This window comes from Canis aureus, chromosome 24 (genome assembly GCF_053574225.1).
Source record: "Canis aureus isolate CA01 chromosome 24, VMU_Caureus_v.1.0, whole genome shotgun sequence".
Classification (NCBI taxonomy): Eukaryota; Metazoa; Chordata; class Mammalia; order Carnivora; family Canidae; genus Canis; species Canis aureus.
Genome location: NC_135634.1, coordinates 6,742,191 through 6,763,629, shown reverse-complemented (window position 1 = coordinate 6,763,629; position 21,439 = coordinate 6,742,191). Strand labels below are relative to the sequence as shown.

Sequence of the window (21,439 nt, the reverse complement as noted above, 5' to 3'; positions counted from 1 at the left end):
CACTGTGTTCTATTTATCACTCAGGCCAGCCTAGATTCAACGTGTGGTAACACCTCGTGTGGGAGGAATCACTGGGTCCGTCTTGGAGGCTGGTATAATTATTGTGGATTTCTCTGCATGAGCCACCAAACATTCCATTGCTCCCAAGAACCCAGAATGTCCTGGAGAGTGCACATGCCGACAAGAGGATTCATGTCATGTTGTTGTCCAAGTGGTACTTTATTTCAATATCTTACTTACTCCTGGGAACTGTCCTTCCAACCATGGCTACCATGGAAACCATCCTGGATTTACATGTCCCTGACTCCCTGGTCATGGTTTGTTGGTTTAGGAGTATGCAACTGATCCAAGAGGTAGAGGGCCATTGAAAATAGCATCCCTAAGGTTACAGCTGATTGGTCCAAGTGGGACATCTGATCAAACTAGATCCATATAAGCATTTCCCTAGGAATTTGAACTCAAGATCAAAACAAACTTGAGGGAGGTCTCCCATCTTCTAAGAGTCAAAGTATAAAATGTTAAACTTCTTCACATGAAGAAGCTGGTCAGTAGCGAGAAAGGTAAGTGGCAAAGCAGAGATTAGTGAAGAAGGCAGAAAGCTGAGCTCCTGCCTCCAGGTGAAACTGTACCCTTCTCACAGTTTAGCTTATCTCCCTATCACCCTTTGGGTTCTGCAAACCAAGAAATTCCCCTCTTATGCATACTACCAGACTTGCACAATTATTCACACTAGAACTCAAATGCAGAGAAAGTCTAAATTTTGTCTGGTCTTAGTAGGGAGAAAAAGTACTTGACTTCCTCTAATCTGGTCAATGTCTCCTATATCTACAAGCCTCTCTTCTATTGGTATGGGTTTGAATAAAAGAAAGAGCTTGGGGATCCCTGGGTGGCACAGCGGTTTGGCGCCTGCCTTTGGCCCAGGGCGCGATCCTGGAGACCCAGGATCGAATCCCACGTCGGGCTTCCAGTGCATGGAGCCTGCTTCTCCCTCTGCCTATGTCTCTGCCTCTCTCTCTTTCTCTCTCTGTGACTATCATAAATAAATAAAAATTAAAAAAAAAAAAAAAAAAGAAAGAGCTTGGATGCCCTTGTGGCTCTGGAACACAGAGGTTCTTAGAGCTCTATGACTCCTCTGGCTGCTAGTCAGATGCCCGTTGTCCATTCGATCACTGCTTACCCTGGCAACATTCATAGCTGTGGCCTCTGGAGTATGAACCTCATGGATAAACCTCTCTGCTGGCATTCCAGTGATGCCCGCACTTTGCTGGCCAATGACAAGGTCTGCCTCCAGTTTTTGTTGGCTGTAGAAAATACTGAGACTCTGCTGCATTCTCCCTGGGACTTCAGTATCAAGGGATCTTTCCATAGCCCTGCAGCCTTTTGGGATATCAAACAGAAAACCATGGTCCTCCGCACTTCTTTCCACTCATCTAACAGGCATACGCCCAGCCTGTCTTTCCTCTCCTTTCCAGTATGAACCTGAAGCAGAAAGGAGTGGTTTCTCCAACTCTCTTCCATTTGAGGCTTCCCTTACATAAAATTCTAAGATCTATTCCTTAAGCCTGTTATGGACAAGCTTCCTTAAGCATTGTTATGCCACCACAATGGTGGCAAATCATCTTCCTCTAATCCTGGAACCATGAAAGCAGGCTTTAAAGGGAACAAGGACTTGAGAGGAACATTTAAAATATGCCTGCAGTTTTAGGAGCACCTGGGTGTATTAGTCAGTTAGGCAACTGACTCTTGGTTTCATCTAGGGTCAGGATCTCATAGGTTGTGAGATGGAGCCCTGCCTCAGGCTCTGCACTCAGCAAGGAGTCTGCTTGAAGATTCTCTCCCTCTGCTCCTCCCCCCAGTCATGCTCACTCACTGTTTCTTTCTAAGATAAATAAATAAATCTTTAAAAATAAAATAAGCTTACTATTTAAAAAAAATAGCCTCTTTAAGCAATTTGAATTTTATAACATAAACTCAGAGTCTCAACTGATGCCATCAGGTTGGAGTAAAATAGTCTAGTGACATTCATTCACTCACTCAGTCAATTAGTCAACAATCTAGAAACTCTCAGTATGACCTATCTCCCACCATTAAGTTACTCATGATCTAGAAAAAAGAAACAGATACTTGGAAAAAAAAAGGGGGGGGAGGGAATACAATGAATTCATTATGATCCCTAAGAGAAGGGTGCTCAAAAGCCACCCACAGACATGCAAGTGATTAATTCTGCCAGGAAGAAGTGACATCCCCTTCATAGTATTGTGATTATCTTTAGATGAAAAGTTCTCAGTCCACTCTTATTATTTTACTTTTGTTTATCTTAATTTCCTCAATGTTCTAATAAAATGACATATATTTCTGTTGTCATAAGAATAAAACAACAATACCAAAAAAGGGAACAATCTCATGTGCCCCTGAAAGCTGGCTAACACAATTCAAACTCATCAATATATCACCATTTTCAGCCCAGGCCACCCCGAGTCTCCCTGGGAAAGTTATATCCATGTGCTTATCCAAGCTTCTTATGATTTATACTGTCTACTCTCTTACTATCCTGCTCTCCAGCAGATGTACTCGGTGGCAGTATATTAGGCAAGGTACAAACTAGTCGTCAGTGAAGCATTTGTTTATCGATGCCAATACCAATCTGGGCTCAGTCAATACTAATATCTTTTGTGCGCACAACTACCAAAACTCAAAGGGGCCTCCCTGATAGTAGGAATTTTAAAAGTATATAAATACCAGAACTGGTCCATTGGACTTCTTAGCTACTCCCACTGGTGTGCCACTGCTCAGCAGGTGTGTTGATCTAGGCCAGGGACCACTCTTCCTAAGCCATTTCAAGATGGGTTGCCACCCTTAGACCCTAGGAACTCCCAGAAGATCTGTATCCAGGCATTTGGTACAGACTAAGAGAACAGAGGGTCTTCCAAAGCCATAAACATCAGTTACCAGACTGCTCCCCCTGACTGAGTGAGGAGAGATATGGGATGAAGGAAGGGAAGATGATAACAGCATTTCCTCAGCAGAAAGAGTATTCACCTCAGCGACAGCCACTGATAAGTGAAGCTCCACGTCTAGCCCGTTGGAGTCCAGTCTGAATGTCTCCTGCACCTCTGCCATGGCCCCAGCTACTCTCTTCCCAGCCTGACGTATCTGCATATTTTGCCTCACCCTGACCTCACTCAGTTCTAACTTGGAAACTCATTTTTTGGACCTATGCCTTCTCTGAAAACACTTTTAACTCATCTTTTTCTAAAGGATTCATTTTTAGAAAATGAAATTAGGGATAAAACTCCTAATGAAATGATTGCTTCTGTAAGTGATAGAAATGAAATGCCCTGACAAACCCTGCAAGATAATTGTTCCTTCAGTAATGTTTACCATCATTACCTAGCTTGAATTTCAGATGCTTCAGCTTTCACCCCCAAAACAGAGCAACACAATTAATCTGATTAAAAAGGAATCATTTATAGTTACAAATTGCCTTTCATCTTAGGTTGATCAAAGCATTCCACTGATGATAACTTGTTCTGATTCACTATAATTTTTATATTGCTCATTACTATCAAACCAAGAGCTTTAATCCTCATAGTTTTGGTTTTTTTTAACTGAATTACAAATCAAGGCATCACACAAAAGTTACTTAAGAATTTATTCTTTTTCTGCTCAGCTTCCAAGTTGATAATACTTTTTGCCAGGGTTCTAATTACAATTCTCTTGCTGGGGCCAGAGGTCAGGAAAACTTGTACAAAGAAAATAGACTGTGGTTTAGGAAGTGGGGGAGAAGGAAGGAAGAAGAGGTTACAAAATTAAAATCTATGTGGAAGCCTTAGATACGGATTCTGAGTCTTTTTAATAGAAATGACTGAGTCCCCTACACAGATCCTAAGAAGAGGTCTGTGCAGACTGAAAAACAAAAGTGCAAAATTTTTCTTTCAGCTTTACCCTACGTGCTTTTTTTCCTTGCAAACACTTGATGCATGTTTGCTGGGCTACTGTCAACCTGTCCCACACAAATTATATCAACTGCAAAAAAAAAAAAAAAAAAAAAAGGCTCATGACTTTCTGTGTATTCAATTTACCCCTTAATGCTCTCAGGGCAGTGACCAATTCTCCAGGAGCTTGACTAAATAAACATTGAGTTGAAAAGTATAGGCTAGAAAAATTACTTCTGTCTAATGCAAATAAAAATAAGCATCTAGAATTCAGTGCATTTAATCTGCCCCTTATGAAACCTAAGGTGATTCCTTTTTTTTTTTTTTTTTTCTAAATAAGAGCCACACTTTCATCCCGTAACTCAAATTCTTTCTTAGAAATTGAATACCAATTCAGCTATATTTGGGAATTCTGAGTAGTAAGAAGGAAACTGGATTCTCCTTCTGGGCTAGAAGATAGCCATATGTATGAGCATGGAAAAACAAAGCTTCCTTTTTTTTTTTTTTTTTCCTTCCTTCTGGGTTTCCTGACACAGCCTAGAACATGACCAGACATAGAAAACACCTTGCGTTTTGTTATTTAATGAGCCCAGGGTAAGAAATGACCCTTTGACACACTATTGGAGTCTTAGAGAAATCTCCATAGCTTTTTGGGTACTTTTGGGACCTACCCAATTTCCCAAGTCTCAAATTCCTTCAGGTTCAAAATGTTGCCAGACAGTAGCTATTAACATTATTTCAGTAATAATTGTATATTTGTGTAGTGGTTTAAAATTTAAAAATCATTCTAAAGGCATTGTATTAGTTTGTAAGGGCTGCTATAACAAAGTTTCACAGTCTGGGTGGCTTAAATGAAGGAAATTAATTTTCTCACCATACTGAACGCAAGCTAAGAACATGCTAACATAATTGGTTTCTCCCAAGTTTTCTCTCATTGGCTTATAGATGGTTATCTTCTTCAGATGTCTTCACAAGGTCTTCCCTTTATGTGGGTTTCTGTCTTCATCCCCTCACCTTATAAAGACAAGAGTCATATTGGATTACAGCCACCCATATGACTTCATATCATCTTGATTACCTTTTTTTTAAAGATGTATTTATTTTTTTATTTCAGAGAAAGAGAGAGCAAGAGTAGGGGGTGGGCAGGCAGCAGGAGAGGGAAAGGGAGAGAAAATCCCAGTCAGACTCCTCGCTGGGTACGGAGTCCCACTTGGGGCTTCATCTTACAACCCTGAGATCACAACCTGAGCCCAAACCAAGAGTCAGATCTTCACCGACTGAGCCACCCAGGCACCCCTCACCTTGATTACCTTCTTAAAGACCCTGTCTTCATATACAATCACAATTTGAAGTACCAGGGATTAGGACTTCAACATACGAATTAGGGGAGGAGGAGATACAATTCAACCCATAACAGGCATGGTTTTATTGTATAGGCTAAGAACCTAGAATTTTAAAAAGAAAATTTGTTACCAAGCTCACCCAAACATTAGGTGGTATGGCTAAAATGGGCTCCTTGGGATCTGATTCCAAAGTGCCCTGCTCTGTTATAATCTGCTGCCACTCCAATAAGTAACTGGTGTTTAACTGTCTGAAATTTAAATATAATACAGTATTTCACTGAATCTTCTGAGGACATTGAATTACATATTGCCTGAGGAACCATTTGGCCCTCCTTTAGACATCTCTACTTTGAAAACCTTGAGGGATAGGAGAGAAGATTCTTCTAGAATTCTTCAGCTGCTTACTCTTTACCCACAACCTTTCCCCATTAGAGACCTTGACCTTGGGGATGCAGTAAGAAATCATTTGACTGAAGTTTGACTCTCAAAAGTGTCCCAAATTTTGGCTGCAGCTCAGAAGCAAGTTTGTCCAAGAGAGCAGGAGGAGAATTCATCACCAGTGTTGATCCCCATTGATCTATGTCAAGCCTCAGGTACCAGCTAAATTTAAGAGCAGACAGAAGAATCTAAGGATAAGGGAACACAAGGTGAGCAGGTATTCCTGAGTCTCTTGCAGAGTCAGGCCAAGATGAAAGTGTCTGCCCCCATCATTCAACAAGACCCAAGTGGTTCTTGTATTTTAAATACCAAGAGTTTCTTTGGAAGGTTAAAAATGTAAACAAAGGAATTTCAATATTTATTGACAGTTACTTCTAAAAACAAAACAAAACAAAAGCAAAATTCAATGTGTTGCTAATGACTGTGCTTGGTGCACATAAAACTTTTTGTGTGTGTGCCTACACAGAAATCTGAAGACCTTCATTCAAGTCCCTGGTACTAGGATTTGTGAGACAATCAGTAGATCTCACTGGACTTTAATTTCCTCACTTGTAAAATGCAGGCTGGAATATATCTTTAATGTTCTTATAGGCCCAACTTTTCATGCATGAATTCAACTTTGGTCTGTTTTTTAGCTTTGGCTTCACCAACTCCTCAAAGATGCAGCTAGTACAAAATGTAAAAGCTAAAATGTCTTTCTCCAGTCATAAGTCAATACTGTCTTCCCATTCTCCTGAATCTCCCACGGCATTCACTGAGGCAACAGGGACTGACCCAGCAATGTGGGAAAAGGGATGAAATCCTTTGGCAACAGGGGCTAAGGCAGCAAGTGCTTACACAAAACACCCAGAGAAAAGGCAGCTGAAGCAGAACCCATAGAGGGAGCTGATACGGAATTTGAGATGGACACAATCCAGGAAGAGCCAGGACCCACAGCTTCCAGATTTGGATCCATAAATTCATAACTATGAAAACACAAACAATTCAGAGCAGGCTGGGATTAAAAGACATAGGGGCAGAAGAGGTCAAGAATGGAGGATGTGCCTGGCTGAGTGGACAGGTGAGGCACACAAAAAGCACATTGCTTTTTTTTTCTTTTACCTGGCCACCTGTGCCAGACTTTACTCCCCAAGGGTAGATCTAAGAGTTTATGTCCTGTTCCAGTGTTTTTCTAGAAATGTGGCATCCCATCAAGAAATGGATTCCATTTCTTCTTCCTTTAAATCTGGGCAGGTTTGTGACTTATTGATAACCAGTGGAATGTGGTGGAAATGACAGTGATTTCTGAGACTAACTCATAAACATTGACATTTCTTGCTTGCTCACTAGAGCACTGGCCTTACAAGCTGCCTAACCGCTCTGAAACTGCTACGTGTACGGAAGCCCAAACCAGCCCAAGGGACAAGATCCTATGCAGAAGCACTGCAACTGCACCTTGAGAAATGTCCAGCCAAATGTCAAGCTGCTCCAGTCCTGTTTCCATCACTGTTTCAGCTCCAACCACTCTCTGGTTGCAATTGCATGAGACATCCCCAGCCAGTAGCACCCAGCTGAGTCCTTCTTGAATTTCTAACTCACAAAAGTTATGAGAGATGATAAAATGATTGTTGCTTAAGTCACTAAGTTGTGGGGTGATTCATCACAAAACAAAGAATAACTTGTAACATCATCCTTTATTATTTCCTACCTCCACTCCCCGGTTCCGCTTCCAATCTGAATTCTTCAAGTGCAGTCTACAAATTCAGTCCTTTTCAGTCGGTATGAACATTATACTATAAACTGAAGCATCTGCAAAAGCTGATCACAAGGTCTTAGTATCATTTTCTGCTCTCTTCATCAAGAAATAAATAACCCTACTATGGCCATTTCTCTTCCTGTTTATATACAAATATTTTAAGCACTGAGCTGTCCCAGTTGTTTATATTTGCATCCATATTATCCCAAAGCAATTCGAAATTCAAAACATGTAATAAATCAGTGATTTATTTGTCTCAAAGTTCTCTCCTCCCAGAATCCATTGAACCAACCATATTTTATTGAGTTTCTCATTTGGAGGAGGGCATGGTTTGTCTTGTTTTTATCTTTTCCTTTGTCCATATCTTGGCCACTAAATAGGATTATTTGCCAATTTGATATCTAAAGACATTTCATTCATTAAGAAAATAAAATAATAATGGTTCATTAGTCTAGGAAAAAATGCAAAGGAGAAAAGATGAAATTGTATATCGTGATTGATGTAGGTAGTTGAGCTTAGATGTGTTTATCAAATCTCTGAATATAGATAATGCTCTTAAAAGCTAACTTTAAGATGGAAAAATTGTTACTTATCCTAAATGCTGTTAGGAAAGAGACTGCATGTGTTTAGTAAGAAAAAGTGGGAGTGGGTTTGCAGTGTTACTCCTTCCTATGACATCCTGATCCCATTTCTAGTAAAATCAACTGAAATCATAGGAAGAAAAACATCATGCCATTTAAATCTGTCCACTTTAGCTCTTTATGAGAGCTCAGAGAAGCATGATCATTTAATGCAGTATTTTTAGCATCAAAAAAATTCCCACCCTCAAAAAATGTTCATTTATCCTTGAGATTGTTTTTGCTGTCACCACATGATGAATTCTGAAGAAAGGCTTAAATATATTGTTGAATCAGTGTTGATTTAAACATAGATCGACCTCCCACATAGCCACCATCTCTGAGGTGTTGCTAGAATTGAAAGAAGCTGGAAAGAAATGATCAAAATACCCCCAAAAGGACTAATCCTCTCTCTGTCCAAAATGCCCTGATATGGAAAAACTCAATCCCTCCTCCACAGAATGTGAGGGACTTTGGTCTAAAATGACACATAAAAGGTACTGCTAAGGGAACATGTTCTAATTTTTAGACTTCTTTTTTACTGCTATCAAAAGCATCTTTCTACAATAAGAAAAAGACCAAAGTTGTGCCTTACACTACTCAGGATCTTTCTCCCTTGGCCTCAGCATTTGGGGCTGGAGATACTATTTGTGGAATGAGGCTGAGGAAATGAGCCAAAATGAATTTCAGGCTTGCCAGAGCTTACAATCTTAATGCAAATCAACAATTAGCAATGCCTCAGCTGCGAAAGCTGGAAAAAATTCCACACATCAGATGGTGAGAGAGGCTGGTTAGGAAAATCACTTCCATTTTACTGTTGTCATTCTGTCATCTCATAACTCAACTCATAACCTTGAGAGCAGACCTAGGCGCTGTGGGTTACAAACTCCAGGAAGGTAACCTTCTTATTAATCCAAACTGGAACTATATAACTTTATAAAAATCCTGAGTGGGGAATGAGTTTTAAAATACGATACAAATTTTAAATTATGAAACAGGACTGTATCATCGGTTTCAAAAACAGCCTAGGTTAATGGATATCATTGAATGTCAAGAGGATTCAACTAAATTAAGATACTTATAAGAATAAACAGCTCTAATGTATCCTTGTCAACTTGTACTATATAGCAGGTGTTATTCTGTAATAAGGCATTTTTTTGTTTGTTTCTTGAGAAGTTTGAAGCAAGCAGACAACACACACACACACACACACACACACACACGGCACACGGCATACTCTGGAGTTAGTGAGCCCTTAGTACATTAGGATCTTTTGTCTTTCATTTCCCCACCTTGGTCTTTTTCTAAAGAGAAGGAAAAGAACGTAGCTGTGGATGTACATGTGAATATGTTCACCACTCCTGTATGGAAGAATGATAAACTGATACGACAAGCTGAGGGGGAAGACCAGAAATCCTATGGACTTCACATGCTAAACACATTTATTCCTTGTGGGGTTCTCCCCTCCCCCCCGCCATAAATCTTTTCTTCCTATTTTCCTTGTCAATCATTTCAGGTGATGCAAACTTCGTGACTGTCCCCAAAGCTGAGAGCTACATTCCACCACAACCTCCCACTCAATGACAGACACATCACAACCAGTCTGGGAGTAAATCTTGCTAATTCCTTCTTTTTTTTTTTTTTTAAAGATTTTGTTTATTTATTCATGAGAGACAGAGAGAGAGAGAGAGAGAGAGGCAGAGACACAGGCAGAGGGAGAAGCAGGCTCCATGCAGGAAGCCTGATGTGGGACTCGATCCCAGGCCTCCAGGATGACGCCCTGGACTGAAGGTAGACCCTCAACAGCTGAGCCACCCAGATGTTGCAATCATGCTACTTCCCTTCAACATTTCTCTTTGTAACCTTCTCTCACTCCCTTCCATCAAATAGCCTCAATTCCCATTAGACTCTGTGCTTCTAAATGCAAATTTTAAAAATCCATTTTTTCATTCAAGTGTAATTAACATTGTGTTATGTAAGTTTCAGGTGTACAAAATGTTCAATAATTCTACAAAGTTTTTAAAACCCAATATTTTAAAATAACGTCCCCCTATTTTTCTTTGCCAAACATCTATTCAGCATATATCTTAGTTTGGAATCTCTCCAATGCAGAGCTTAAGGAAAAATCCGGGTACAAGTAGTTTATTTGGGAAGTGATCCAAAGAAGCAGATCATAGCTCTGGGGAAGCGAGGCAAGGAAAACAAAAGTCAAATGAAGAGCCTTTAAGTAAGTGAGTTACCACCGTGGGCAACTGTGCCTCACTCCAGCTGGGGTCCTTGTGAAATACTGCATTTCACATCCCAGAATTGTCCCATCAGGGACCAGTTATCCACCAACTCCTATCTCTCATTGTTTGAGACTTATAGCTGAGATTTTCTGAACTCCCCCAGACCTTCAAATCCTTTTCTCTGAGAATTAAAGCTTTCATTTACGGAGTCCAGATGGGCTGTACTTTAAGTATTAAAGTTCAAATGCTTTAATGCCACCCCACAACTTCTGGCCTGGCAGGTACACAAATAGGGTAGCCAGAAAACATCCTGCAGCAGAAGCCCCAGATGCTTGAGGGTGAAAGTCCTCAGTGTGGTTGGAAACTGCCCACCAAAGCTGCAGGTGACCTTCTGAGAAGGTAAGGGGATGTAGACGGTGCTCCTGCAGTGGTGCCTTCTACAACATGCTCCTGAATCACCCCAAATGCTGAGCTGTGCACACAGTTGGTAGTTGTGTTTACCAAATTGATATCCAAATATTCTTTCCTCTTTATGCTCTATTGAATTATGATGCCTCCCTGTATCTTTTCTGGAATACAACCTTTAGCCCAATCATTCACTTACACACTTTTTAATCTGTACAAAAAGCTTCCTGTCTCCATTCAGCAAACACTTGTTTTGAACCCAATTATCTCAGTGCTCTTCTCTCTCTTATGCACTGTCAAGGCAATTTACTTCAAATGAGCAAATAGCTCCAGCTCATGGCCTTGCTTTTGAATCTTAGAAAAAGAAACGAGGGTATCTTTCCCAACCACAGGGCTACATCAAGGGTTTTTCCTTTTTCAGAATTCTAAAAAAAAAAAAAAAAGTTTTCATTATTTCAGATTCACATTATTATTTTCTACATCTTCTATTTACATGAGAAAAAAATGAAACATGTTCTTTATACATTAACCTCTTACTCAATTGGCAAATATGGGGGCAAGAAATTTCATTACAGCAAATTGTTGGTTTTATATTTAAATCACAATTGCCACTTTGTGAAAGAACTTATAGTAGAATTCAGACAGAACTAGAAAAAAAAACCAAGCATTTATCCCAAATCTGAGCTATCGTCTAGAAACTCATTTTGTCTTTCATATTAGATACCTTATTTTTTTTCCTGCCATATCATCCTCCTCTTATAACCCGGGATGGTTTATTAACCCCAGGTTTCAGAAGCTGTACCACTCCATCAATCTCCAAAAAGTTTTTCCACCGACGGTGACTTTTTCTTTTTTTTTTTTTTATTTACATATTTTTTTTTATTGGTGTTCAATTTACTAACATACAGAATAACACCCAGTGCCCGTCGCCCATTCACTCCCACCCCCCGCCCTCCTCCCCTTCTACCACCCCTAGTTCGTTTCCCAGAGTTAGCAGTCTTTACGTTCTGTCTCCCTTTCTGATATTTCCCACACATTTCTTCTCCCTTCCCTTATTTTCCCTTTCACTATTATTTATATTCCCCAAATGAATGAGAACATATAATGTTTGTCCTTCTCCGACTGACTTACTTCACTCAGCATAATACCCTCCAGTTCCATCCACGTTGAAGCAAATGGTGGGTATTTGTCATTTCTAATAGCTGAGTAATATTCCATTGTATACATAAACCACATCTTCTTTATCCATTCATCTTTCGATGGACACCGAGGCTCCTTCCACAGTTTGGCTATCGTGGCCATTGCTGCTAGAAACATCGGGGTGCAGGTGTCCCGGCGTTTCATTGCATTTGTATCTTTGGGGTAAATCCCCAACAGTGCAATTGCTGGGTCCTAGGGCAGGTCTATTTTTAACTGTTTGAGGAACCTCCACACAGTTTTCCAGAGTGGCTGCACCAGTTCACAGTCCCACCAACAGTGTAAGAGGGTTCCCTTTTCTCCGCATCCTCTCCAACATTTGTTGTTTCCTGCCTTGTTAATTTTCCCCATTCTCACTGGTGTGAGGTGGTATCTCATTGTAGTTTTCATTTGTATTTCCCTGATGGCAAGTGATGCAGAGCATTTTCTCATATGCATGTTGGCCATGTCTATGTCTTCCTCTGTGAGATTTCTCTTCATGTCTTTTGCCCATTTCATGATTGGATTGTTTGTTTCTTTGGTGTTGAGTTTAATAAGTTCTTTATAGATCTTGGAAACTAGCCCTTTATCTGATATGTCATTTGCAAATATCTTCTCCCATTCTGTAGGTTGTCTTTGAGTTTTGTTGACTGTATCCTTTGCTGTGCAAAAGCTTCTTATCTTGATGAAGTCCCAATAGTTCATTTTTGCTTTTGTTTCTTTTGCCTTTGTGGATGTATCTTGCAAGAAGTTACTATGGCCGAGTTCAAAAAGGGTGTTGCCTGTGTTCTTCTCTAGGATTTTGATGGAATCTTGTCTCACATTTAGATCTTTCATCCATTTTGAGTTTATCTTTGTGTATGGTGAAAGAGAGTGGTCTAGTTTCATTCTTCTGCATGTGGATGTCCAATTTTCCCAGCACCATTTATTGAAGAGACTGTCTTTCTTCCAGTGGATAGTCTTTCCTCCTTTATCGAATATTAGTTGCCCATAAAGTTCAGGGTCCACTTCTGGATTCTCTATTCTGTTCCACTGATCTATGTGTCTGTTTTTGTGCCAGTACCACACTGTCTTGATGACCACAGCTTTGTAGTACAACCTGAAATCTGGCATTGTGATGCCCCCAGATATGGTATTCTTTTTTAAAATTCCCCTGGCTATTCGGGGTCTTTTCTGATTCCACACAAATCTTAAAATAATTTGTTCTAACTCTCTGAAGAAAGTCCATGGTATTTTGATAGGGATTGCATTAAACGTGTATATTGCCCTGGGTAACATTGACATTTTCACAATATTAATTCTGCCAATCCATGAGCATGGAATATTTTTCCATCTCTTTGTGTCTTCCTCAATTTCTTTCAGAAGTGTTCTATAGTTTTGAGGGTATAGATCCTTTACATCTTTGGTGAGGTTTATTCCTAGGTATCTTATGCTTTTGGGTGCAATTGTAAATGGGATTGACTCCTTAATTTCTCTTTCTTCAGTCTCATTGTTAGTGTATAGAAATGCCACTGACTTCTGGGCATTGATTTTGTATCCTGCCACGCTACCGAATTGCTGTATGAGTTCTAGCAATCTTGGGGTGGAGACTTTTGGGTTTTCTATGTAGAGTATCATGTCATCGGCGAAGAGGGAGAGTTTGACTTCTTCTTTGCCAATTTGAATGCCTTTAATGTCTTTTTGTTGTCTGATTGCTGAGGCTAGGACTTCCAGTACTATGTTGAACAGCAGTGGTGAGAGTGGACATCCCTGTCTTGTTCCTGATCTTAGGGGAAAGGCTCCCAGTGCTTCCCCATTGAGAATGATATTTGCTGTGGGCTTTTCATAGATGGCTTTTAAGATGGTGAGGAATGTTCCCTCTATCCCTACACTCTGGAGAGTTTTGATCAGGAATGGATGCTGTATTTTGTCAAATGCTTTCTCTGCATCCAATGAGAGGATCATATGGTTCTTGGTTTTTCTCTTGCTGATATGATGAATCACATTGATTGTTTTACGGGTGTTGAACCAGCCTTGTGTCCCAGGGATAAATCCTACTTGGTCATGGTGAATAATTTTCTTAATGTACTGTTGGATCCTATTGGCCAGTATCTTGTTGAGAATTTTTGCATCCATGTTCATCAGGGATATTGGTCTGTAATTCTCCTTTTTGGCGGGGTCTTTGTCTGGCTTTGGAATTAAGGTGATGCTGGCTTCATAGAACGAATTTGGAAGTACTCCATCTCTTTCTATCTTTCCAAACAGCTTTAGGAGAATAGGTATGGTTTCTTCTTTAAACGTTTGATAAAATTCCCCTGGGAAGCCATCTGGCCCTGGACTCTTGTGTCTTGGGAGGTTTTTGATGACTGCTTCAATATCCTCCCTGGTTATTGGTCTGTTCAGGTTTTCTATTTCTTCCTGTTCCAGTTTTGGTAGTTTGTGGCTTTCCAGGAATGCGTCCATTTCTTCCAGATTGCCTAATTTATTGGCGTATAGCTGTTCATAATATGTTTTTAAAATCGTTTGTATTTCCTTGGTGTTGGTAGTGATCTCTCCTTTCTCATTCATGATTTTATTAATTTGAGTCTTCTCTCTCTTCTTTTTAATAAGGCTGGCTAATGGTTTATCTATCTTGTTAATTCTTTCAAAGAACCAACTCCTGGTTTTGTTGATCTGTTCCACAGTTCTTCTGGTCTCGATTTCGTTGAGTTCTGCTCGAATCTTTATTAACTCCCTTCTTCTCTTGGGTGTAGGATCTATTTGCTGTTTTTTCTCTAGCTCCTTTATGTGTAAGGTGAGCTTTTGTATTTGAGTTCTTTCCTGTTTTTGAATGGATGCTTGTATTGCGATGTATTTCCCCCTTAGGACTGCTTTTGCTGCATCCCAAAGATTTTGAACGGTTGTATCTTCATTCTCATTAGTTTCCATGAATCTTTTTAATTCTTCCTTAATTTCCTGGTTGACCCTTTCATCTTTTAGCAGGATGGTCCTTAACCTCCACGTGCTTGAGGTCCTTCCAAACTTCTTGTTGTGATTTAGTTCTAATTTCAAGGCATTATGGTCTGAGAATATGCAGGGGACAATCCCAATCTTTTGGTATCGGTTCAGACCCGATTTGTGACCCAATATGTGGTCTATTCTGGAGAAAGTTCCATGTGCGCTTGAGAAGAATGTGTATTCAGTTGAGTTTGGATGTAAAGTTCTGTAGATATCTGTGAAATCCATCTGGTCCAGTGTATCATTTAAAGCTCTCGTTTCTTTGGAGATGTTTTGCTTAGAAGACCTATCGAGTATAGAAAGAGCTAGATTGAAGTCACCAAGTATAAGTGTATTATTATCTAAGTATTTCTTCACTTTGGTTAATAATTGATTTATATATTTGGCAGCTCCCACATTCGGAGCATATATATTGAGGATTGTTAAGTCCTCTTGTTGAATAGATCCTTTAAGTATGATATAGTGTCCCTCTTCATCTCTCACTACAGTCTTTGGGGTAAATTTTAGTTTATCTGATATAAGGATGGCTACCCCTGCTTTCTTTTGAGGACCATTCGAATGGTAAATGGTTCTCCAACCTTTTATTTTCAGGCTGTAGGTGTCCTTCTGTCTAAAATGAGTCTCTTGTAGACAGCAAATAGATGGGTCCTGCTTTTTTATCCAGTCTGAAACCCTGCGCCTTTTGATGGGGTCATTAAGCCCGTTCACATTCAGAGTTACTATTGAGAGATATGAGTTTAGTGTCATCATGATATCTATTCAGTCTTTGTTTTTGTGGACTATTCCACTGAACTTCTTCTTAAAGGGGAATTTTAAGAGTCCCCCTTAAAATTTCTTGCAGAGCTGGTTTGGAGGTCACATATTCTTTTAGTTGCTGCCTGTCTTGGAAGCTCTTTATCTCTCCTTCCATTTTGAATGAGAGCCTTGCTGGATAAAGTATTCTTGGTTGCATGTTCTTCTCCTTTAGGACCCTGAATATATCCTGCCAGCCCTTTCTGGCCTGCCAGGTCTCTGTGGAGAGGTCTGCTGTTACCCTAATACTCCTCCCCATAAAAGTCAGGGATTTCTTGTCTCTTGCTGCTTTAAGGATCTTCTCCTTATCTTTGGAATTTGCAAGCTTCACAATTAAATGTCGAGGTGTTGAACGGTTTTTATTGATTTTAGGGGGGGGATCTCTCTATTTCCTGGATCTGAATGGCTGTTTCCCTTCCCAGATTAGGAAAGTTTTCAGCTAGAATTTGTTCAAATACATATTCTGGCCCTCTGTCCCTTTCGGCGCCCTCGGGAACCCCAATTAAACGTAGGTTTTTCTTCCTCAGGCTGTCGTTTATTTCCCTTAATCTATCTTCATGGTCTTTTAATTGTTTGTCTCTTTTTTCCTCAGTTTCCCTCTTTGCTATCAACTTGTCTTCTATGTCACTCACTCGTTCTTCCACCTCGTTAACCCTCGTCGTTAGGACTTCTAGTTTGGATTGCATCTCATTCAATTGATTTTTAATTTCTGCCTGATTAGCTCTAAATTCTGCAGTCATGAAGTCTCTTGAGTCCTTTATACTTTTTTCTAGAGCCACCAGTACGTGTATAATAGTGCTTCTGAATTGGCTTTCTGACATTGAATTGTAATCCAGATTTTGTAACTCTGTGGGAGAGAGGACTGTTTCTGATTCTTTCTTTTGAGGTGAGGTTTTCCTTCTAGTCATTTTGCTCAGTGCAGAGTGGCCAAAAGCAAATTGTATTGGGAAAAAGAGAAAAAGAGAGGAGAGAAAGAAGGAAAGAAAAGAGAAAGAGAAGAAAAAAAAAAGGGAAGAAAAAGAGAAAAAAAAAACGGAAAAATAAAAAAAGAAGAAAAAGAGAAAGAAAAAGAAAGGAGAAAAAAAGGGGGTGGGGGAAGGAAACAAATCAAAAAGCAAAACAAAACAAAAACAAACCAAAAAAAAAAAAAAAAAGAACCACAGGGGAGTATCTTCTGATTCTGTGTTCTTTAAGACCCTTGGCTTCTCCTGGAAGTTGTCAGTCTAGCTGATCTTCTGGGGGAGGGGCCTGTTGTGCTGATTTTCAGGTGTTAGCAGTTGGGGGAGCTGCTGTGCCCCTGCCTGGTGCAGGGCTCAGTGGGGGTTGTTTACCCCGTGAGGCCGCAGGAGGAGCAGCCCCAGTGGCGGGGCAGCTCTGGAAACCTGGATTCAGCCCCCGCAGGAACTCCGTCTGCAGGGCCTGGAGGCTCCGGGGCGGGGCCGCTGCTCTGCTCAGCTGGGGCAGGAGCGTCCTCGCTGTCCTGGGCCCTCCCGGCCTCTGCCTGTCCCGGGGGAGGCCGGATCCTGGGCTGTGTCCCGGCGCCCTCTGCTCGGGGCCTGCGCTGGTGGATTCGCGCTCCCGGGCCGCGCAGCCCCCTCCGCGGAGCCGCCGCCCGAGCCCCTCCGAGCTGCTCCTGGAACCGCGCAGCCCCCTCCGCACGGAGCCTCTTCCTCTGCCCAAGCCCGGCCGAGCTGCTCCCGGGGCCGCGCAGCCCCCTCCGCGGAGCCGCCCCCGAGCCCCCCCCCCGAGCTGCTCCGGGTCCCGCCGTGCGCGCTGCAGCCCTTAGGGAGCTCGGCGCACTCTCCTGGGCGCGCAGTTGCTCTGTTACTGTCCCGGGGAGCTCGAGGGCATCCCCTCCCTCCTGGGTCCTGCTCCACCTCCCTGGAGCCCCTTTCCCCCGGGAAGGTCGGTGCAGCTCCTGCTCCTCCGGGACGGGGCTCTCCTGTCCTGGGGACACTCGCCCGGCCTCAGCCCGGCTCCTCGCGGGGCCCCTCCCCCTTGGAGGCCTTTGTTTCTTTATTCCTTTTTCCCGTCTTCCTACCTTGATAGATGCGCGAACTCTTCTCACTGTTGCATTCCAGCTGGTCTCTCTTTAAATCTCAGGCCGAATTGATAGATTTTCAGGATAATTTGAAGGTTTTCTAGGTAGTTTGGTGGAGACAGGTGATTTGGAGACCCTACTCTTCCGCCATCTTGCTCCTCCCCCCCACGGTGACTTTTTCAAGGTAACTATTATATCTAAGATTTTGGGGTGCAAACTTGTGTTAGGGATTCAGAGACACCAGTTCTCACCTTCTGGTATGGCCAAAGTACTTCCTCTTCTCAAAGGTTGGAGAAGTCACCTGAAGGCTATTGATGGGAGTACGCTATGGTGTCTTCTGTCTGACTCATATTTGTAATGAACCTGCTTTTGGTTTGCTGGCAATAAACAGGACATAATCCTTAAGGAGGTGTCAGAGAGGCTCCAGTAATTTATGCGGCAGGACCCAATCTCATGTGAGGGTTTATTGAGAAATGCACGTGGAAGAAAGTGTGCCTGGCATCTGTTACAGAAGATAGCTCAGGAAAAAGTAGAGAAATGCCTTATGTGAAGAACATATATCCAGACTTTTTTAACTGACAAGGATGACCCTAGTAGAGAATGAGGGAGATCAAGGAATAACAACCACAAAAGCCTCGTGTGGCAAATAATGATGCATTATATACTTTCTGGTTATTGTCATAGCCTCCAAACAGTCCCCCACAGGAAAGCATGACATGGATAATTTATGTGCCTATTGAAAGGAATCTTCCAAGCATGAATGGCTGAAGGATTATAATTTCTTCCCCACCCGCATCATCATAGGTCTCCCAGAGGTCGTACAAATAACCAGCATCCTTTCATCCTAAACACTACTAAGCCAAGGTTGAGATATGAACCTATTAAATCCGGTTCAAAAAGAATTTTATTTTGCCGATGATCTCATTTATTAATTGCTGACTGCCTTTTAAAACCTTCGGTGGGAGACAAAGAGACCTTCAAATCCTTTTCTCTGAGAAGTAAAGCTTTCATTTACGGAGTCCAGATGGGCTGTACTTTAAGTATTAAAGTTCAAATGCTTTAACCACCAACAGACGAGGAGGTATTTTTCCCGGTGCTGTTCCACAGGCGCCGCGCAGCCGTTCCTCAAGCCGGGCCAAATGAAGCATCAATTGAAACGAGATTTGCTCACGGGACCCTCGACGATCACAATCGGCGCAAGATACTAGGGAGTTTAGGAAATGGGTCTATTAAGTGACAATTAAAGCTGCCAGCCTTGCAGAGCTTATTTGCAGCTACCCCGACCCCCGGCGGACAGGCGTGTGTGGCCGCGGGGACAACGGGGTCCGCCAAGGACGGTCAAGGACGGTCAAGGACGGTCAAGGACGCGCGAGCCCCGGGAGGCCGGCCTCGCCCTCCCCCGGGCCTCGGCCGCTCCTCCGGGCAGGGGCCTTCGGAATCGCCTCCCGCAAGACTGTGGACGTCCCCCTGAAAGTCCTAACATTCCCCACGGAGGAATTCGCGGGTCCGCTTCGCTTCGGAAACGTCAGCCAGACTGGCCTTTCGCGGAGGGCCGGGCGCTCCCAGTCCGCCACCCAGTAAGCAGGGCTCGGCTCTTCTTCCAGACCCGGCTTGCGAGAGGCCACCAAGTCTTGGACTATCCATGTCCTTTGATGCGGTATTTTTACTTCCAGGGATTTATCCCAAAGAAATAGATACCTGCGCAGAGATTTACCAACTAGCACGTTTGCCGCAACCTGAGGCAGGAGCAAAACCTAAAGCAAGTTTGTTGTTTCCAAGCCCCGCACCTCATTCTCCTTAACAACCCCCCCCCCCCCCGGGCCAGGCCGGCTTTCCTTTCCTTGAAAAAAGCCTTGAGTGCCACGTCCTCTCAGACATTCACCTCAGGATCTGTGCCCTCCGCAGGACCAGAATTGCCAAGATCCAAGCCCTTCTTCACCAAACCCCACCTACGTTTCCCCATCCCTGCAACTTCATGCTCCCTGCAGTCCTGTGGGCTAGAAAAATCAGATACATTTTTCATTCTGAGGTATTAATGGATTAATGTTACCCTCTACTGGGTAGTATTCTATACATTAAAATGAGACCCTCCCGAAGACAATGCTTTCAACCAAAAATGGGATTACAGCAGGAATTTCAGGCTCTACATAAGCTTGGCAGTTAGTGCGGGCTTAAAATTCTCTTTAGAATATATTTTCAGCATGTGTGCATGTGTGTGTATGTGTGTATGTGTGTGTCTTATTCATTACGTTTCATTATGGAAAGATATTCAAGCTTATTATAGAAAGTGTTGAAAATAAGAAAAAGTGAAAGGAAGACAAATTCATCCATATTCCCTACGATGCAGAAATGACATTTTTTTAACATTCTATTGTGTTTCTTCCCAGTTATAGTAATATGCACAAATGTGTTTGTTTTCTGGAGTCATAATTACCCATGTGTGCAATTTCTGCATTCTTTTTTTCACTTTACACTTTTATTTAAGAATGTCAGAATAGTTCTACCCCAAAAAGGCTTTACAATAGTATATACCCTTTCCTTCCACTCACCATTTTTCCTGCTGAGAATACTTTAAGAGCTTGCCTAGTCTTTCTGGACTTCTTATCCTCTACAATCTCTAGATTCAATCTGAAGCCTTCACCATATCTGACTAGTAAATACATTCCCCAAAATAAAAGCCCTCTAATCTACTTCTAGAACAGGTATGTATTAAAAGTGTGGATACAGTGGACGCAGGACACCGGCAGGAAGCCAAGGTCATAGTCTGCAGGAGTGGGAAGAGCCACCCTACCACAGCGCCCCTCCTGTGACTGCTTAAGGAAGTAGGCAACAGTCCTCACAAGAGCCAGCCTCTGCACCCAGCTGTTATAAGCATCTTTGGAAGCATCTTTGGAAGCACCTTGTGATAGCACCCAAGGGGTACAGAAACTCTCACGTGCCCCACGGGAGGCTCATTCCTACTACCAAAAGAAGTATGTATCTTCTCTCTACTTCTTTGCCCCTCGCTTCACTCAAGGGCATCAACTCTACTTAGCCACACCTACTTCCTTGGCTCACAATGTAGAGTTGGGGGCCCTGTGGTGGTTGTTGATCTGGTGAGCACACTGACATTTCTACCTGTGCTATTTCTTTCTAGTGTTGCCACTGACCATGTACCAAAGGCTAGCATTTACCTTGTAAAATCCTACTTGGTAACTGGTAATCATTTTTATTGCAGCTTCAGACTAAATTTTAAAAGTACAGCCAAATGTTTCTTAAGGAAACAAGATGGAAAGATCTAACATTGTTAGACCAATTAGTCATATTTTTTGAATAGTGTTCAAAAAAGACATTACAAGGAGAATGGATGAGAAGGGATGGGGAGAATTATTAGACCTGAGTTGATACAAGTATTTTATTTGTAAGTAGCATGTCATTTTACTAATGGAATTGAATTACATCTAACTTTCCTATAAATGTTGATTTATATTAAATTGAAACATGTTATAAAGAGCTTTTTACTGTTTTTGAGCAAGCAAGACTGCCCTGCTATTAATAAACACTTGTAAGGAGTATCAGATTTCCCATAACTAACAATACGATTATCTACCCAGAGACTTGGAAGGAACTAAATTTGCAATGTCTGATGATTGGCATGCTAGCTTGTCTTTCACACAGGATACTAAGCACGTAGCATGGTAAAACACTAGGGGAAAAGAGCTGCTTTTGGGATTCACAGGAAGTCAGAGCTTTTTTCTTGGCAGTGACATCTGT

General features: G+C 41.9%; 1 long non-coding RNA gene across 1 annotated transcript; it reads left to right on the top strand.

Annotated features, from left to right (window-relative positions):
- The first annotated feature begins 3 nt into the window (after positions 1-3).
- Positions 4-7,335, top strand: LOC144296425 (uncharacterized). Its single transcript, XR_013363544.1, has 3 exons — positions 4-214; positions 5,711-5,925; positions 7,046-7,335. It is a non-coding gene; the product is annotated as an uncharacterized LOC144296425 (long non-coding RNA).
- Positions 7,336-21,439: the final 14,104 nt, after the last annotated feature.